Raw genomic sequence first — 17,707 nt, 5'->3', positions numbered from 1 at the left:
AAGCCAAGGTGACAACACAATGCACCTGCAGAACAGCCTTTCTGTTAATTTTCACTAGTGATACCAAAGAACACTCCAAAAGTCGCAGATAGAGTCATTGCTATATCATCTGGCAGGTAAACAAGTGAACAAACAGTAAAGGACAATTTGTTCAGGAAAAAAATAAACATGAAAATTAAAGGCAAAGTGCAAGCAACAAATTGAAGAGGTTGGGGAAAAAAAGTTGTATTCATTATAAGAACAAGCATAAATTAACTACCCAGTGCACAATTTACATCATGGGTGTTGCACAAACACAAATATCTGCAAATTAGTCACCCTTTTAATGCTTTTTTTCTTAATTGCAGATTAATGGGCAGTTCAACTTTACAGGTTGGTAATTTGCCACTATGATCTGTTTTTTAAAAGTTGAACAAGAAAACAACATTAGAATGCTCCAAATATGCTGTTGGTAAGAAGCCAGGTTAGCCTGTCTAAATTGGACCAGGTGCTTTAAACATTCCACAGGCTTCTTGCAGGCAGGAAGGCGCTAGTTCTGCATTAGCAGTGTTATAACGAGTGATCGATATCAAGACATTTACTCCTTTGTCACTCCTAGCTCAGCAGGGTTGAGCACAGCCAGAATCTGAAGGAAGAAGGCTTTCACATTCGTCAGGCAGCTGTACAAAACATCCTGGGCACACTTAACAGGGGCTGGGGGTGCATGTGTGGTGGTGGCTGAGGCCCCCCAGTCCCTGCTCCTCCTCCCCCCAGATACCTGTGAATGCTCAGCACTACAAAAAAAGAGAACGTATTTGACTTTTTTATTATATTTCCTAAGCCTTTTTTTCCCCCAGCAATGAATATGGATTCACACTATCTACTCCGAAAACATGACGCAGGTTTACCAAAAAACAGGTTTTGATTTTCATTTAAAAACTCTGAAAACATATGCTGAAAATTAAAAGGAGCTCCTTCCTATCTTTTTCAAAATGAAACGTTGTATTTTTCCACTTATATGAAATGACCATTTCAGAACGTCTTGATTTTATTTTTTAAATTTCAGTTTAAAAAAGCCATTTTTATTTCCTCCCATAATGCTTTCTTCCAATTGATGCATTCTCAACTCATCAGAAGAAAAGTTTTAATTTTTATTATAAATGAGAATGATTTGTTGTATTCTTCACAAAAACCTCAATAAACAGGAAAAAGGCTTTTTTTGCTTAGCTGTATGTCAAATACAGAGAAAAAAATGTTAGCAATTCAGATTCTTCACCAGTATTTATTCTACAATAAAATACTAGACAGCAGCACTGAAGGTGCTCATACTATTCCATGTATAAGTCTCAGCTTACAAATCACAAAGTTTCCACACAGTCTTTGAACTCGAAAGCTTATACAAACTAGACATTGAAAGCTGAGGCATTGTTAGGGAGATAATGGATGATGTTATACTGGGAAGAGCAAGTGCTTAAAGAACACAGGACTGCCAAGAATACACGGGGAATGCAGCCATTCTAGCTAATAATATCAAATTCTTAAAGCTACTGAAAATGTTCCTCGCAGTGGCAGATCTCAGCTTTGCACAATTCAGAGCTTCTCGGCCAGACCCCACACCGTGGTGCCAGAAGGCCCAACTTTACAGCCAGTGAAGATGCACTCTAATTGGCTCTGTAGGAGCCAGTTATGGTCTAAAAACATTGAGCTATATTTGAATTAGTAAGTTAATTTGTAAAAAAAAAAATTGTCATTGGAAATGTTTTCTTATTCCCCATAAACTTAAAAAAATCATAATTATTTTATTAGCTCAAGTGCAAAACTACATGAATGAAACTATGCTGCTCCAACTAAACTGCACTTTGTAGAACTATAACTAATTCAGTACTCTGAGCATCATGTTCCATGTGCGACTATGTATGTCTTTCTTTACAAAAATCCATTAAAAGAAAAAAAGCATGATGATGGAAGTATAGAGTTCATAATAAGTAAACCTATGGAGTTCAGCCCTGCTAACTGCCATGACTTCTTCACAAATCTTTGTCAGTCTTTCATAAAATTTTATTGCATATTTGTACCTTTTCTGAAATCTCCAAAGCTGTTTGAATCAATAAAAATCTCATCTTTTCTTGAAAAAATATTGTTCATGACTAACCAGCACAGCTGTGGGGAAAAATCATCCTTTAACAGCTCAGAAATTACAAGAGAAATAAATAGAATCAAGCATGTATTATGTTAAAATAAAATCTCAAGATTTTCATGCCATGAGTGTGATTACTAAATATGTGGCATCGGTGATACCGAAGCAGAGAATTTTTCTTTTGTAGGATCAGAAATGCTCGCTTTATTTAAAACCAAAAAAGCAAAAGTCATGTAAAGAAAGACATTTCATAGAGCTGGGGCAGGTGAAGATACCCACAATTTTATAGTACCACCAAGTTAATAATAATGAGATACCCAGTATGAGTGCATGCTTCTGCTGTACGCATGTACAAATTGGATAAATCTTCTACTGGACAAATTAGGACTGGACATAATCTGCTTACCCTTGACACTCAGCAATGCCTGATGCAGTAGCATAAGCAATATATGTGCCATCTGAAGTTCATTGAATATGATAAAACTCTATATTATTATTAAAATCCCCAGTCTAAGGAATCTTACATTTCTGCACTGGAAAAGTTTGAAACATATGAAAGACTGTTAACAAACCAACCAAAAAACAACCCAGGAGCAAAAAACAACCTTCTTTGTTCTATTGGTTGCAGCTCAAATTTCAAGATAATGTATATAGGAGCACAGAGCCAGATTCATCAGAGCTTTATTGACTCATTAATGTAGCTCTGAATAAATGAGATTTTGTGTGTAGATTTAGTTTGAACGATAATTGCTAGGATCAACAGTGTGATACGTATTTAAACCTGGGACTACTGCCACTGAATAAATGAAGGAATCATCACTAGTTAATCTTTGTAGGACAGTGTGTTCCTGGTTGGACCACAAAGTATCAGCAATAATTTCTGCAATGACTGGAAAAAACGCCATTATTTACAATCATTAGATTTTACCATTTTGCTGAGCCAGAAACACTGTAAAACTTTTGGAAGATTTTCTGAGCATATTATAGCTAAAAACAACAGCAGATAATGTAGGACAGACTGCCCAAGTGTTTTAAAATGCTCCTATGTTGTAGACAACAAAGTCAGTATTTTTAGAATAATGTGTGTTTTGTAACTTATTTCCATTCTTTTTACTGTCAGTTCCTAGAATGAGAGAGACTATCTGAGGGTTCTGATACAGGAATTGGTTCCTTTGGTCTTGAAACAATAGTCACAATCTAAAAGAATTTTTAAAATCCTCTGCTCTGGAACATTTTTTAAAACATATATTAACTAGATTGTAAAAAATTGCGGGCTATATTGTCATTTAATCTTGATTTTGGATGGAGCTCTGTTGTAGACAGCTCCAATTTGGAGTATCCGAGCCTCAAGATACAAAAGCAATCTGATTAAATAAGGATTTTCTGAAAAACCGTTTTTACTACAGCTTGAAAACTAACAAAAATTGGAAAAAAATGGCAGAGCACTTGCTCGCCAGTTTTGAATGGTGGAAGTTATTGGATCCAGGCTAGATTTTCTGATGTGAGGCAGAGGTATCCTCCACAGAGATGCCGTTAGCTCGGAGTGCCCTGCCTGGGTAAGGAACTCTCCCCCTGATTCAGGCCGGAGATGAGAGAGCTGTTTCCTGCCCCTCTCTGTCTGAGGTGATTCACTTTCTTTTATTGGCATGACTCCACTCTGTACGAAGAATTTATTGCTCATGAACTCTGGCTTCCCAGATCCCATGTGACTTTCTGTCCACTAAGCTATAGAAAAAGTCTTTCTTTCCCCTTTTCTCCATAGCAAATGAAATGATGTTGTAAAATATAAAGATTTTGGTTCAGACTCAATTCACAGTAAGAAACCATTTATTACCTAGACCCAAGAAAATTACTATAAATCAATAAATGTAAAATACTTATTATACATTAATAAAAATTATAAATTATCTACATTAAAACAACCTCCAGTAAAATATTTATCTTTAGATGGTCACTACTCACATTCCAGTGAGATGAACAAAGAGGTTCAGCCATTCTTAGATGACTAGTCAACAAAAGTTATTTTCAGAATTGTAAACCTCAAACAAAATTTTATTTATAGCTTTAAAACGACAAAAAATTGAATGGAGTCAGTAGCTGACCTCCAGGACATTGACTGCACACCTCCATATGACCTAGGAGGGTTGATCACAAAGGTAAGGGACTTTACACTGGTAATTTCACCTTTCATAATAACTACTTTAGGTGACAGTAATTTTTAGGTAAACACAGAATGTTAAAACAACTCAAACCTATGAATGTTTTTACATTTCAAAGCAATGAGAAATATTTGAACTTGAACTCTAAAATAAATAGAAATATACAGAGGAAGCAAAGAAGAAAAGAATGGATTTGACTAAGCTATTCCAAAAAAAAAAAAAAAAAAAGACCATTTTCTGATTACAATCAGCCAAAAATTATGTGAAGAAGGGAGACAAAGAGCCAACCCTGAGCACTGAAATAAAAAGCCATAAATAACTGAAAATTTCTTATTCTGAACATAATCAGGTTTTCTGAATAAGCTAGAGATTTTCCTAGGTCAAAATAACAAAATTGAACACCTAAGCATGATTTGTACCTTTGTGAAAGCATCCATCATGTCTAAATTAAAGTCAGTCTGATTTCACAATTATAATTAAACATGTCCTGCTCTTCATTATTGTTGCACATTTCAGTAATGTTTTTAACAGCTTCATTGTTTTCCCTGGATCATCCAGAGACACCCAGGTCAAACTGTTTATAAAAGTATTCTCACTAAATGTGTTGAAGGAAATAACTTGTGATGAAAAATATTGAATACATCAAAATCAGTTTACTGTAGTTAAGATTATGTGCTACATTTAAAACTACAGCATTTGCATTGCATGTTAAATCTCGTTATAGCAAACTGCAAGAAAATACTTCACAAGCACTGCTGGTTTTTTGGTGTTTTTTTACTAAGTACAAAGTCATAATTTTATATTCCAGTAAATATAACTGATTAACCTAGCTACAAAAACACATTAGCATATATCTAATGCCCAAAATGTTACACAAGAGACATCATACAGTCACTGATGAATGATGATTACAATGGTGAGGAGAATGAACAAACAAGCTGTTGAAAAGTGAAATTGTCAAAATGACCTATTTCCTCTTGCTGTCCCTCTGCCACCCTCTTACTCAGTGCTGCCCCGTATAAAGAGCGACTATGTTTGGCAACACCCATGCAGCCTCATTGCAGTTAATGGAATTGCATATAAACTTGTGCAAGTTAGCTTCGGTATTAAGGTTATATTCTGGTTTTATTTTACCCAATGCCATGTTACTTCTGTTTCCCCCCTCCATCAATGGTACCATACACAAGAAAAAAAAAATCTAAGTCTCTCTCTGTTCACTTCATATATGATATATCTTTCTATTTTGCTATCATCAGATTTTGGCCGTTTCTCATGTCTCCTGTGTCCAGCCAGGGTCATTTTACTTATCTTTGGTTTTCTGGTTTTGTATAATTAAGCTGAAATTTTAAGATCCCAAAGAAACATTTTTTTTGTATGCATTCGGCTTAGCATGTGTGTGCATATATACACATGTATATGTGTATAGATATTCAGAATGCTCAAAAGAATTCAAAACTCAGTGAAACAAGTTTTTCCTGCTCTGATCAACTAATTTTAGCCTCTAGGTATTACTATTAATAAGTAATTATATTGTATTTCCTCCTACTAGCACTGGCCAAGTAAGAGATTATTATTGCGGTAGGATTTACATGGAAAATAAGTAGTTCCTATCCTGGAGGCCTCACAAACAAGCAGTCTGTCAGTCTTCTCTGGAAGTCACTTCAGAAGTCTAACATGCCGCCTAGCGATGTGAAAATGAAAAGTTATGCGGTATGAAAAACTGTCCCTGTACCTTGCTGTTCTTTCCAGTGTTGAACTGGATTGTGTAACTTCCTGTAGTATCTGTAGAATCCCATTATTCGCAGTGAATTGTAGGGGTTTAATGCTGCATTTAAAGATATATGGCAATACATATTGCACTTTCAAGGTTAGATCTGTTTCTTTGCTTTTGTTTTTGCTGTTTTTAACTTTTTGTTGTGTAGAACAAATGCATTGACTGCACTCAAGCACAATACATTGAACTGGTGTCTTGCCAGGTACTGTGTTAAAAATGAAGCCCAGGAAATGAGTCTGTGGAGCAATTATGCATGAAATGTCTTTTAAATATATTTATTCATTACTACTAATAAAAAAGCTTGTCTTTAGATGATTCTTTCATTTGTTCCAGACGCTAATATTTCTAACTGTCCAAACCATAAGCATCTCCTATTGAAAATTATGTTCTTATGGTTATTTAGAGAAAATTATTTCAGAATATGAAGTTGTGTCATTCTGTTTAGATAGTTACATGTAATCTCTAATATAATAAACTACAACATTCATACACCATTTTTTTCCAGCCTAATGTTTGGCAATCATTGACACTAATGAAGAAGACCTTCCAATCACACAGCAAGTATTACTACTATTTCACAGATGAGAGAATTGAGGTAAAGAGAAACAAAGCAAGTCAAATAGCTCCAGGGTCTCCTTTCCCTAGAAAAAGATTCCAAGTTCGTGACTTGCAGGCCTGATAAGAGATCACAGCTACACTATTTTTCTGTAGACTCCAAATTATTTGTAGATCTTTGTCATCACAGAGTGAAGCGTACTGTAAGGAAAATATGTCCATTGCACTGGATATTCACAGATAAGTAACACAAGTTTTGTTTCACTTGAGAACTATTTGAAATTTTCAGTGGTAAAAACACAATCCCTTTTAAGTGTTGAATTTCATCCTCATAATAAATTGGACCCTGATATAACAACATGTGAGAAAAAGGAGGAAGAAAGAAAAGTCATAAAAGCCAGCAACTAATAGACTCTACACTGTAGTCGTGCCTGGGTGGCTCTGTGGTAGAGTTCATTGATTTAGATTCTCCATACATGTTAACAGATAGCATTGCCCAAAAGCTTGAAGTTCAAAAAGATGGAGAATTGGTAACTAAAAAATAGATGTGAACCACTTAAGGATTCTCTTACAGCCTGGTTCAATGGTTGGAGACACTGCACAGTGAAATGCGTACATGCCTTGCCAACAAAGCCAGTCCAGGAGTCCCTGCAGCCTTGTGGCTTGTCCCTGCCCCGTAGACCACAGCTCATTCCCCATGTATTTGTACTGCTGTTCCTGTTACATGAGTAAGGCTGAAAATGAGATCAGCAAGTTAAAAGAATAAATATTTTGGGAAAGTCACAGGGAGGGAAACATACCTGAACTCCAAGAGTCCCAGGGAGCTGATGACAATTTTCAAAGATCCTGGTGGAGGTGTAGGAACACTTGTAAATAACTGTGGTAACAAAAAGTACCATGTATAGGTCTACTGGCTGCCAGAGGGCCCAAAAGGTTTCTCAGCCCTTTCTTAGAACAGCCTCAATGCTCTGCCAGATGAGAACCTGCTGGCACAAGATCCTGCCATCCTAGATTCTTTTAGGCCAATTTTTGACTTCACATTTTCACTCGTCTTCATTTCCCTTGCCTTCTTTGTGAGCTGGAGCCAATATTAACAGGGATTTTTTGGTGGTTGTTCTTCATTTTGGTAAACTACTGTTTTAATCATCCTTTCATCCAATAACTGCAAATATTTATTTCTCATCTTTATCTGCTTCCAAATTGCCATAATCACCACATACATCTCTGTTCTCTGAACACCATAGCTGAAAGCAAAATAACACGTCACAAGTTGGCTAACTTCAGAGAAATCACAGGTATCTGATGTATATCTAAAGTTGCAACATCACTCCACATTTACTACAGAGAAATAAAATTAAAGCTACCATTGCCTTTCAACCCTTTGTGATCCTTTCCCAGTTGCCTCAAGGATTAATGCACTGAGTTCCCAAAACCTCTGAGTTTCTCTCTTTGAAGAGCTATGCAAATTGCTACTTGTATGCAAACTGGAACATTAGTCTTTACTCTTCTAATTTTAATTGGTACACCATCATGCAGATGGCTGCTAATAGTAGCTTGATTTCTAGATTAAGGTCAACAGACCCAAACTGCACAGTGTTATTTGTTTCAACCAAAAAGATCAAAACCATAGAATAATGATAAAAAGCACAGAGTTCAAATCAGAGAGACTGGTTCCTCATCTTCCTAAGGGTCCATAACCTCAACTAAACATTAATCTGTAACAGGAGTTGGATTAATTTTGTCTGCTTGGTCAGACAATTTCTGAACAGCTGGCAAACTGAAATGATTTGCCATTTATATACAGATACTATTGACAGATCCTGGGATCTTGCTGAAAGACAGGCTTCCAAGTGACATTGTCAAAACTGATGGAACAGTTTCTAGTGCTGGGAAACAAATATTGGATTTTTTTCTGGAATCAGTCAGTATTTCAAGTAAGTATTTTTCAAGGGACTTAAAAGATACTCTTTCACTTTTGTCCCTCATACCAGTAACAATTCCCATGAAAATATCTCTAGAGCCACAAATTTCCTTCCGAAGTGTGTACATAAAAATGGTAGGAGATGCCTATGGAAAAAGATTCTTATGGACTCTAAAAAGCAAACTGTGAGAAAGAAATTCTCTGAGTATTAACTTGAAGATTTAATAAATAAATTAAAGTATATAGGCCTTAAGGATTTTTTCTAATGTAAAGTTATCCATTGAATTTAATGTGCATGCTACAATTTACACCAATAACAAGGACAAAATCAGGTTTTATGCCTGATTGTCTGATTTGATCAGAGGAGTTGAGACAACTAGAACATTGGTTCAAAAAGGTTTGGTTCAGAAAGTCTCTAGCTTCAATATCTTTATTTCTAAATACCCATAAAAAGGGAAAGAATGGAAATGAACCATTCTTGTTTCCACCTAATTGTATCTCTGTACCACAAGAGTCTCTCCTAACAAAAAATTAAACAGTACAAAATACAACTCAGTATGCTTCTGCAGGTCCTCAATTAACACAAAACTATACGTCCCTTCGTCTCAGAGAAACTAGTCAAGTTAAAAAGGGCACACAGTAAAAAGCCCCTATTGTTCTGCCAGACAGGGCATGTAACAACATACTCACACCACACACACAAAATGTACTTCAATTCAGGAGAAGAGAATTCCCGAACAGAATGTAATTAATGTTACATGCCAAACCAATTAGTGAAGTGTCATTGGAGGCACAGCCGTTGCATCTACAGCTCCAAACTTCTGGGCCAAGATCCGGAAATTATACCACTTGAAAGTCCTTATCAGGAAATAATGAGCATTTTTATGGCACCAGAGCCATAATTCATATCAGCCATTTAATGTGTGAACATAATTAAGCAGTCAATATACTTTGGTGTAATGGCTGGTTTCTAAGCTCTCCTCTCCCACTCTAAACATTACAAAAAGGAATTGAAGAAATCATCAAAGGGATTTAAGCATCATAGGGCCTAACAAGCTCCTAGACATCAGGATGCTAGGGAGATCCTCAGTCAAGCATCCAGGAATGTGTTGTGAGGAGGCTGATATTATGCAAATCTGACTGTCATCTCATTGAAAAGAACAGAGTTAAAATTGAGTTAGAAAACACAGCAAAAGGAGGATAATTTTCAAAGGCAAAAAAAAAAAAAAAAAGTCTGGAGGGTTTCCTTAACAGGAATTAAAACAATTACCATTTTTTTGTTTGTGTGGAAGGCACTAGACTTAGGCAATGTCTACAGTATGCCTGTAATTGTATTCTGAAGACCATTTCTATTCATATGGCTTTGTAATACAAGCATGGGGAGACACTGGATGAAATTAAAAGAAAGTAAATTGTATATGTATAAAGGAGAATAGATTTTATGTGCCATGTAATTACAATAACTGCCTCAGCCCTATAAGATATCACTAAATAAATAGCTTGGTAAGATTAAATAAATTACAAAGGTCACCACGCCTCATGTTTATAGTACAAACAAATAACTAGCTGAAATAAGAAGGAAATTATTCTTCCTCTGCCCCTTTCTACCCAAACTAAAAATAATATATAGGATTATGCATGGCTGTGCATGAGATGTGACTTACCGCCTCTGAAACACATAAAATATACAGACTACTGTAAGAGGAAAGACCAGAGAAAATTACCCATGCAACCTGTTTTGGAGTAGAAATCCCTACATTCCTAAACTGGAATACAGAATCCAGCTCTGTAACTTAGGGAGTCTTTAGTGCCTGGGCAGTGCCCAGACTACACTCATTCTGCTGGAGTTGTAATGATTGAGCCATTCAAGAAAAGTATGATTTCCATACTAGGTCTGCTTGGAGCTATTTACATATTAATACCATAAAACATGATGGTATTAACATTTTCTTCATGCTTCTAGCTTGTGCAGTTTACCTTGATGGTTATAGCTATAGTGTTTTCCAGAGTGCACGCCTAAAAGCAGATTTGTTGTACTCTGTGACCCACAGTCCATGTTTCTATAGGGTCACAGAATGAATTCTGTAGCTCCATTTATAGGCTTGAAGGTGCTAATGTTTAGCCTTCCTGGGAAGGAGTTTTCTTGCCTTGATTGTCCAGTGTCAATCACAATGCATATCAGCATTTGTACTAAAGAAACTAGTCAGACGTAGCTGTACCTTTGCCTTTCCCAGTCACACTGAAGGTATAGCAAGGCCTGTAGGTACTATGCTGAGGCACCACAAAGCTCAGTGTTTTTCCCAAAACATACTTCAGAGCTGGCTCTAGCAAGGTTGTACTTGATCTGCCCTTTCAAATACAGGATAGATACATGTTATGAGCAAAGTGCTTTTCCACAATGGCATCTTCATTTCAGCAAGGGAAATTAGGTTTTACTATTAAAAAAACAACTGCATGAGTAGCCACCTCAGCATAGCACACTTGCCATAGTGTGCATTGATGTGAAGACTGACTGATCCTATGAAATATGCTACTGTAGGTATGAAGATATTGAAAGAAAGCAGTCAGCAGCCAACAGTCAGGTGCTCATATCTCAGCTATTTCCCTTGAGATAACGTTAAGATTATGACTGTAAAGAAGTCCACCACAGTAAAAATGAAACTACAGGGAGGCTGCATTCAATTACACTCTGAGTTTGGACTCTCTACATCTTTCCTTGAATCCCACTAACAGAAAACCTGCCAGGTCCTCAGCATCTTCTGGAGTACAGAGTTCTCACTGCACTCCCTTGTAAAAAAGAAGCCCCCATATCCCTCCATCTTCCAACATATACAACTTCATTACAACAAATTACTAATGTTTCCTCTGTTTTCTGAACAGGCTGAAAAGCAAGGGAACCTTCAGCCAGTTGGAAAAACACCAATTAAAAAACAATGAAAAAGTGTGATAATTCATTCTCATGTCAAAGACTGTGAAGAGGAGAGAAAATGTGATAAATTAATCCATTCTAATAAGGAGAGATTGTAATAAGAATAGAGACTCATTCAATTAATCCACTCTTAATATAATCCTATAAGAATGATACAGACCTCCCTGGATACCATATCTCAAGATATGACAATTCTTTTTTACTTAGCCAGCAGTTCCTGATTACAGAAAAGTAATTAGGCAAAACTGTCTAATAAAGTAGTGTTTGAGAGATAATCAAAACATAACACAGAAAGGACCAATCAAAAAATGTAACAGATTAGTTTATAGGACCTTCTTAAAGAGCCAGGTCCTGGGTAGGGTGAGCAAACTGACTCACAGCTTGATTCAGATTCTGACTGAAACAAGATTTGTTTTTTACATTCACTGAAAATATTCTGTTTTTTAAAAAAGTGTATTCAGATTAGCTGGTTCTATATACAAAAAGAATTTTAAAAATTATGTAGGAAAGATATTAGAGGATATAGGAGAAACTGGTTTTCATGCTCATTATATATGACCCAGGGCAAATGACTAAGAGTCACAAGACTTTTCCACAGACTTTTATTATCAGTTAGTTTCCCACTGAGCGATGTGTTAAGAATAAAATGCCTGGATCACTGAAAAATTGTCAAATGCAATGCTCTAGCTGGTTAGCTGTACCAGAAGTCTTCAAGATCTGGCCATATACTAGCGAGCTTATTACTATGCCTGCACCAGTCGTTCCTGCACACCGTGCCCACAGTTCACCTGTCCTATATCCAGCAAGTCACTTGAATTAAATAAGAAAAAAATCTTATTCTCTGCTCTTTAATGCATAGATACACCATAACACATATCCTCAAACCTACAGAACCAAATCTGCCAATTTAAAAAAAAACAGACTGTAATGGGATCCTGACATATCCTCCTCAAGAGCAAACCAAATCCTATCAGCCCATTAGACATAATGCAAAATTGTTAGAATCTGCCTTTTTTTCCCATCCGTTGCATTGACTTAGTATATTTTACACTGTATGACAGTTTACGTTCTGGTTAATTATTACTTGGTTATTTTTCGTTTGAAGTTTGATGGTACATGATAAGCACAATCTTTTGGAATCCTCTTTATCTGCATGGTTTCCACTATGCAATGGTTACTAATGAGGGCTGGCATCTAGTCTGCATTTCCTTTTTTTGTTAATTCACATATTGAAATAGACAGTAGACCTGTGTTGGATCTACTCAAGTTCCTCCAGACGTGTTTCTGTCACTTCATATAATGGATACAACGTAAGTCAAAATTCTCATTAAAACTTCAGTCTTCTTAACTGCTTCTGTCTGCGTCTATTTTACAACCAGTTCTCCCTAGTCATGTGTTCCATAACACCTTCTTAGTGCTAATTTTCGCTTTGAAAAATCACCAAACCTGATGCGCTCACTAGTGCATATAATGAGTAATATTGGGAAGACAATCTTTTATGTCATGAAAACTTGCTACATATAAATTGCTGTTGTATAATTCAATATATATTTATACAGTGCTGTTTAATATGCACATTTCTCTTACAAGGGCATTTCTTTTTCCTTCAGTACTAGAAAAAATGATTTTTTGCAGTTTCAGAGGCATTGAGAGTAAAATTTTGGTGATGGGTTTGGGTTTCCTAAAAACATATTTCCCTCTCATTTTAGGATTTTTCACAGCATAGAGATTGCCCTGTGGAACATGGCTAACCACCTGCTTTCAACACCAACTGGCATTGCTACATCTATTATCTTAGATCTTTCAGTAGCATTTGACATCATTTGACATTGCTTATCATGGGATTCTCCTGAAGCATCTGGAATCTTTTGTTGGCCTAAAAATCGTTACTCTACACTGCCCAGAGCAGTCAGTTCTAATCTTTTTAATTTATATGTCTTCAGTGCAGCGGGCTTTGCTGCTAGGTTCATTTTTTGTCCCCAGGCTCCTGAAGTCTGTGTACTGCTCTTGGCCATAGTGTTTAAGTAGCAGGACATTTGCTACAGCAATTAATTAAACAATGGCATCTTAAAAGTGTTCACTAAAGAATGATAAAAAATAAAATTTTAAAATCATAGTACAATTTGTATTCTGCAGCATATGAAGTTACGGATGGCCATTCTTGGACATAGCAGTAGAATAATTTCTTGGTAGTGAGTCATTCAGTGAATATAATATACTTTTTTTTATTATTATTTTCTGTTTATTTGTCCTGGTTTCAGCTAGGACAGAGTTAATTTTCTTCCTAGTAGCTGGTATAGTGCTGTGTTTTGGATTTAGTAGGAAAATAATGTTGATAACACACTGATGTTTTTAGTTGTTGCTAAGTAGTGTTTATACTAAGTCAAGGATTTTTCACAGCTCGGGAACTAACTGGGCATCGGTCAACGAGTGGTGAGCAATTGCATTGTGCACCACTTGCTTTGTATAGTTTAATTCTTTTAGTATTACTATTGTCATATTATTATTATCATTATCATTGTTTTTCATTCCTTTCTGTCCTATTAAACTGTCTTTATCTCAACTCACGAGGTTTTTTTTCTGATTCTCTCCCCCATCCCAGGGGTGGGGGGGGGAGTGAGCGAGCGGCTGCGTGGTGCTTAGCTGCCAGCTGGGGTTAAACCATGACACTATTCAAAGTTTAATCACTTTTTATTCGTTTTATTTATATAATAACTATCAAATTAATAGTGTTTATAATAGGAGCTGAACTATGTTCAGTAACTGTAATGTGTAATTTGTCCATACATCTCAGGATAGTGAATTACTGATATTTTTTTTAAATAATTAAGGATTCTTTTGTGAAGAACAGAAAATGGTAAATATCAGATACCCTTCTTTGTACATACATAATGGCCAAACCAGCTAGCTTTGATTCCTTTTTGTTGTTGTCACTAAATTCTGCTTTGGAGATTTAAGCTTTGTGACTGAACTGGGTTTCCAATCATACCTTTTAGTAGTATTACAGACACAAGATGTTGCTGCAGGAATGGATGAGAATTTGGATAATAATGCATATCTATTTAACAGACACATTGTTTGAGAGTTACATTAAGAGTGGGGAAGCAGCCAGGAAGAACATGGTACTGGGATGGGATGAAGGGAAGAGAGGTAAATAGATTTTCCAGCAGAAAGACTGGAAGACATATTAAGATGTCATATGACAAAAAGGCTTGATCAGACTATCAGACTGCAGAGCAAGTCTGATAGCACTGCAGAGAAGACAATTAGTGTTGCCAGTGAGACATCAGGATGGTTTCAGAGTCCAGAGCTGGATTATCTGTATCTCCCAGTTCCTTTTTCTAGACAGTTAAAGTCTTCTTTCCATCCTCAGCTGATCTCAGTCTGATTTTTTTTTTTTGAAAGACACTGAGACAGACAAGCAGTATGAAAATTCAGAATTTTTAACCACGTAGATATTTTGTGCGTGAAATACTGATATCTCTAGAAGCTTAAAGGTCTTGAACCAAAAATAGCAAGCCAGTGATCTGTAAAAGTTATGGTTCTGATTTGATGTAAAGATGCCTGAACACAGGATACGGGAGCACTGAACCATTCCAATTCCAGAAATACAACTTTTTAATACACTGCTTTGCTGGAAAATTACTACCTCCAGTACTCTGTGCTGTGTTCTTGATTTTTTTCACTGACGTGAAAATGGAAAAACTATGGTAGGTATGATAAGTTCCAACTTCTAGTCTCTGGGCATAACATATCTATAGATCACTTTATTCAGGTTCTTTTCATAAAAACCTGATCAATCAGGCTTAAAAATGGCAACCCTTGGAGATTATTCTCTGTTGAGCATCTTCATTACAATGCTAAGAAATGCTGCTGAACTGAATCGACTCTGTCCATACAAAGCTCAGTTTTTGCTCTTGATTGCATAACGGATTGTTTATTATAATTCTCTGCTTGCTGTCCTTCCTGCGTTTCTGCTGAACAGAGACCAGGTAATTCCAAATGCTACAGCAAAAATGCTGACCTGCAAAAAGCATCCCAGTGTATTAGCACTCCTCTTAATACCTTGTATTGGCTTCTACCCAAGGGTCTGATTAATGTCATACAACACCATCACCCGCCACAAAGACATCTAAGGCTCTAGATTTGGTAGCCAATTAAACTTTTTTTTTTTTTTTGATGTTTCTTGCCAAGCCAAGAGATTTGATGATGTAATTCACCACTCCCGATTATTCTGTAATTCCAGCTGATTGTTGATTACTCTATTTCTGGCTACTGCGAGGGCTTTTTACCATTATATTATTCACCTTTGCAACTCAGCTCCTTCAGACATCAGGAAGATGGATGCAATAAGCAACTTTAAGGCTAAGTTTAATTCATTCTGCCTGAAACAGTTTTTAATTAGATATCATTCGAGATTTTTTTTTTTAATTACTTCTTGGCGCTTCTGGTCACTGAACTCTGTAACATGCCCTAGTATGATAATGAGAAGTCTGCCTTAGAAGTTGAAATGCTCAAATACTAAGTGCAAAATCCACTCTTAATATGATTCTTAGAGTCAGAAGAATTTTATCATTTGCCTTTTGCAAATTATTTTAATAAAGTTTCTAAAAACACTGTGGGGAAAAAAAAAATAGCATGACCTCTTGTCCTGGTTTTGGCTGGGACAGAGTTAACTTTCTTTTTAGTAGCTGGTACAGTGCTGTGTTTTGGATTTAGTGTGAGAATAATGTTGATAACACTCTGATGTTTTAGTTGTTGCTAAGTAGCGCTTATCTTCAGCCAAGGACTTTTCAGTTTCCCGTGCTCTGCCAGCAAGCAGGTGTGCAAGAAGCTGGGAGGGAGCACAGCCGGGGCAGCTGACCCGAACTAGCCAAAGGGATATTCCATACCATGGAACGTCATGCCCAGTATATATACAGGGAGGAGTTGGCCAGGAGGTGCGGATCGTGGCTCGGGAACTAACCGGGCGTTGGTCAGTGGGTGGTGAGCAATTGCATTGTGCATTACTGGTTTTTTTCTCCCCCCCCTCCTTTTTTTTGTTATATTCCTTTTCATTACTATTATTATTATATTTCATTATTACTATTGTTAGTATTATATTTTACTTTAGTTATTAAACTGTTCTTATCTCAACCCACGAGTTTTACTTTTTTTTTTTTCTCCTTTCCTCCTCCTCACCCCACTGGGAGGGGGGAGGAGGAAATGCCTGTGTGGTGCTTAGTTGCTGACTGGGGTTAAACCACGACACCTCTCCAAATCCAGAGATAGTCTTTTTACAGTGCTTTTGGAGGGGGAGAAGACCCTAGAGTGGTATTCAGATGGCAGGGTAAAGTCTTTTACTTTATGCAGAAGAAGCTGAAGACAAAAGATAGAATCAGTGGAAATTAAAATAACCGTGAAAATAAAAAAGAAGTACAAAAACAACCTCCCTCCCCTCCCCCCCCCCCAAAAAAAAGAAAAGTTGTAAAGAAGTCCTTTCTGCCTATTTCACTAAATTTCCTGCATTCCAGAAACACAGGTCATACCGTTCTCTCTTGTCTAGGACCATCTCTGTACAATTTTTGTACAATTTTTTCTTGCAATTAGGTTTGTGGAAATTGTAGTACCATACAATGAAGTTAGAGGACAAGAAGTTCAGGGTTTTTTAACAACTGCTAAGCCAAACTTGTCATTTTTGGTACTGAGTCTACTGACAAAATCTATTTTTGATCACAAGCACATTACCTTCACTAGCAACGCCGGGTAACTGAAACCAGAGATTCCATAATGGAAGTAAAACCAACATATTGTATGGCTACTGACATTAAGACTTCATTCTAGTAGCTTATTAGAACCACAAAAGCTGAAGAAAAGTGCAGAAATGTAATGTAGTGATAGACTGTCTTTGCTTTCAGCAGTCTCTCTTGTACAAAAGAAGCTGTCCTTCTCAGGAGAGGTGAATTTCAATAATAAACAGGTAATAAAAGCAACCAGTTTCATCCAACCAACCAGAAGAAAAATCTTCCTTTATGCAAGAAGCAGGTGTTATCAGTATAATCCTACTAGTAAAACACTCACAGACCTCTTTAATGAGCTTCTCACACTGTTGTCATAGGCACCCAGAGCTTTCTATGATAAAATATTAACTCGCATACTCCAGTTCATGTGTTCATATACTATTTTGGTGCAGATGCTCTGAAAGCAATGAGAGAAAATTATATTTGCACAGAAATTATCCAGAACAAGAAGAAGGACTACAGCATGAAATAGG

This window comes from Gymnogyps californianus, chromosome 4 (genome assembly GCF_018139145.2).
Source record: "Gymnogyps californianus isolate 813 chromosome 4, ASM1813914v2, whole genome shotgun sequence".
NCBI lineage: Eukaryota > Metazoa > Chordata > Aves > Accipitriformes > Cathartidae > Gymnogyps > Gymnogyps californianus.
This window is presented reverse-complemented; position numbering follows the sequence as displayed.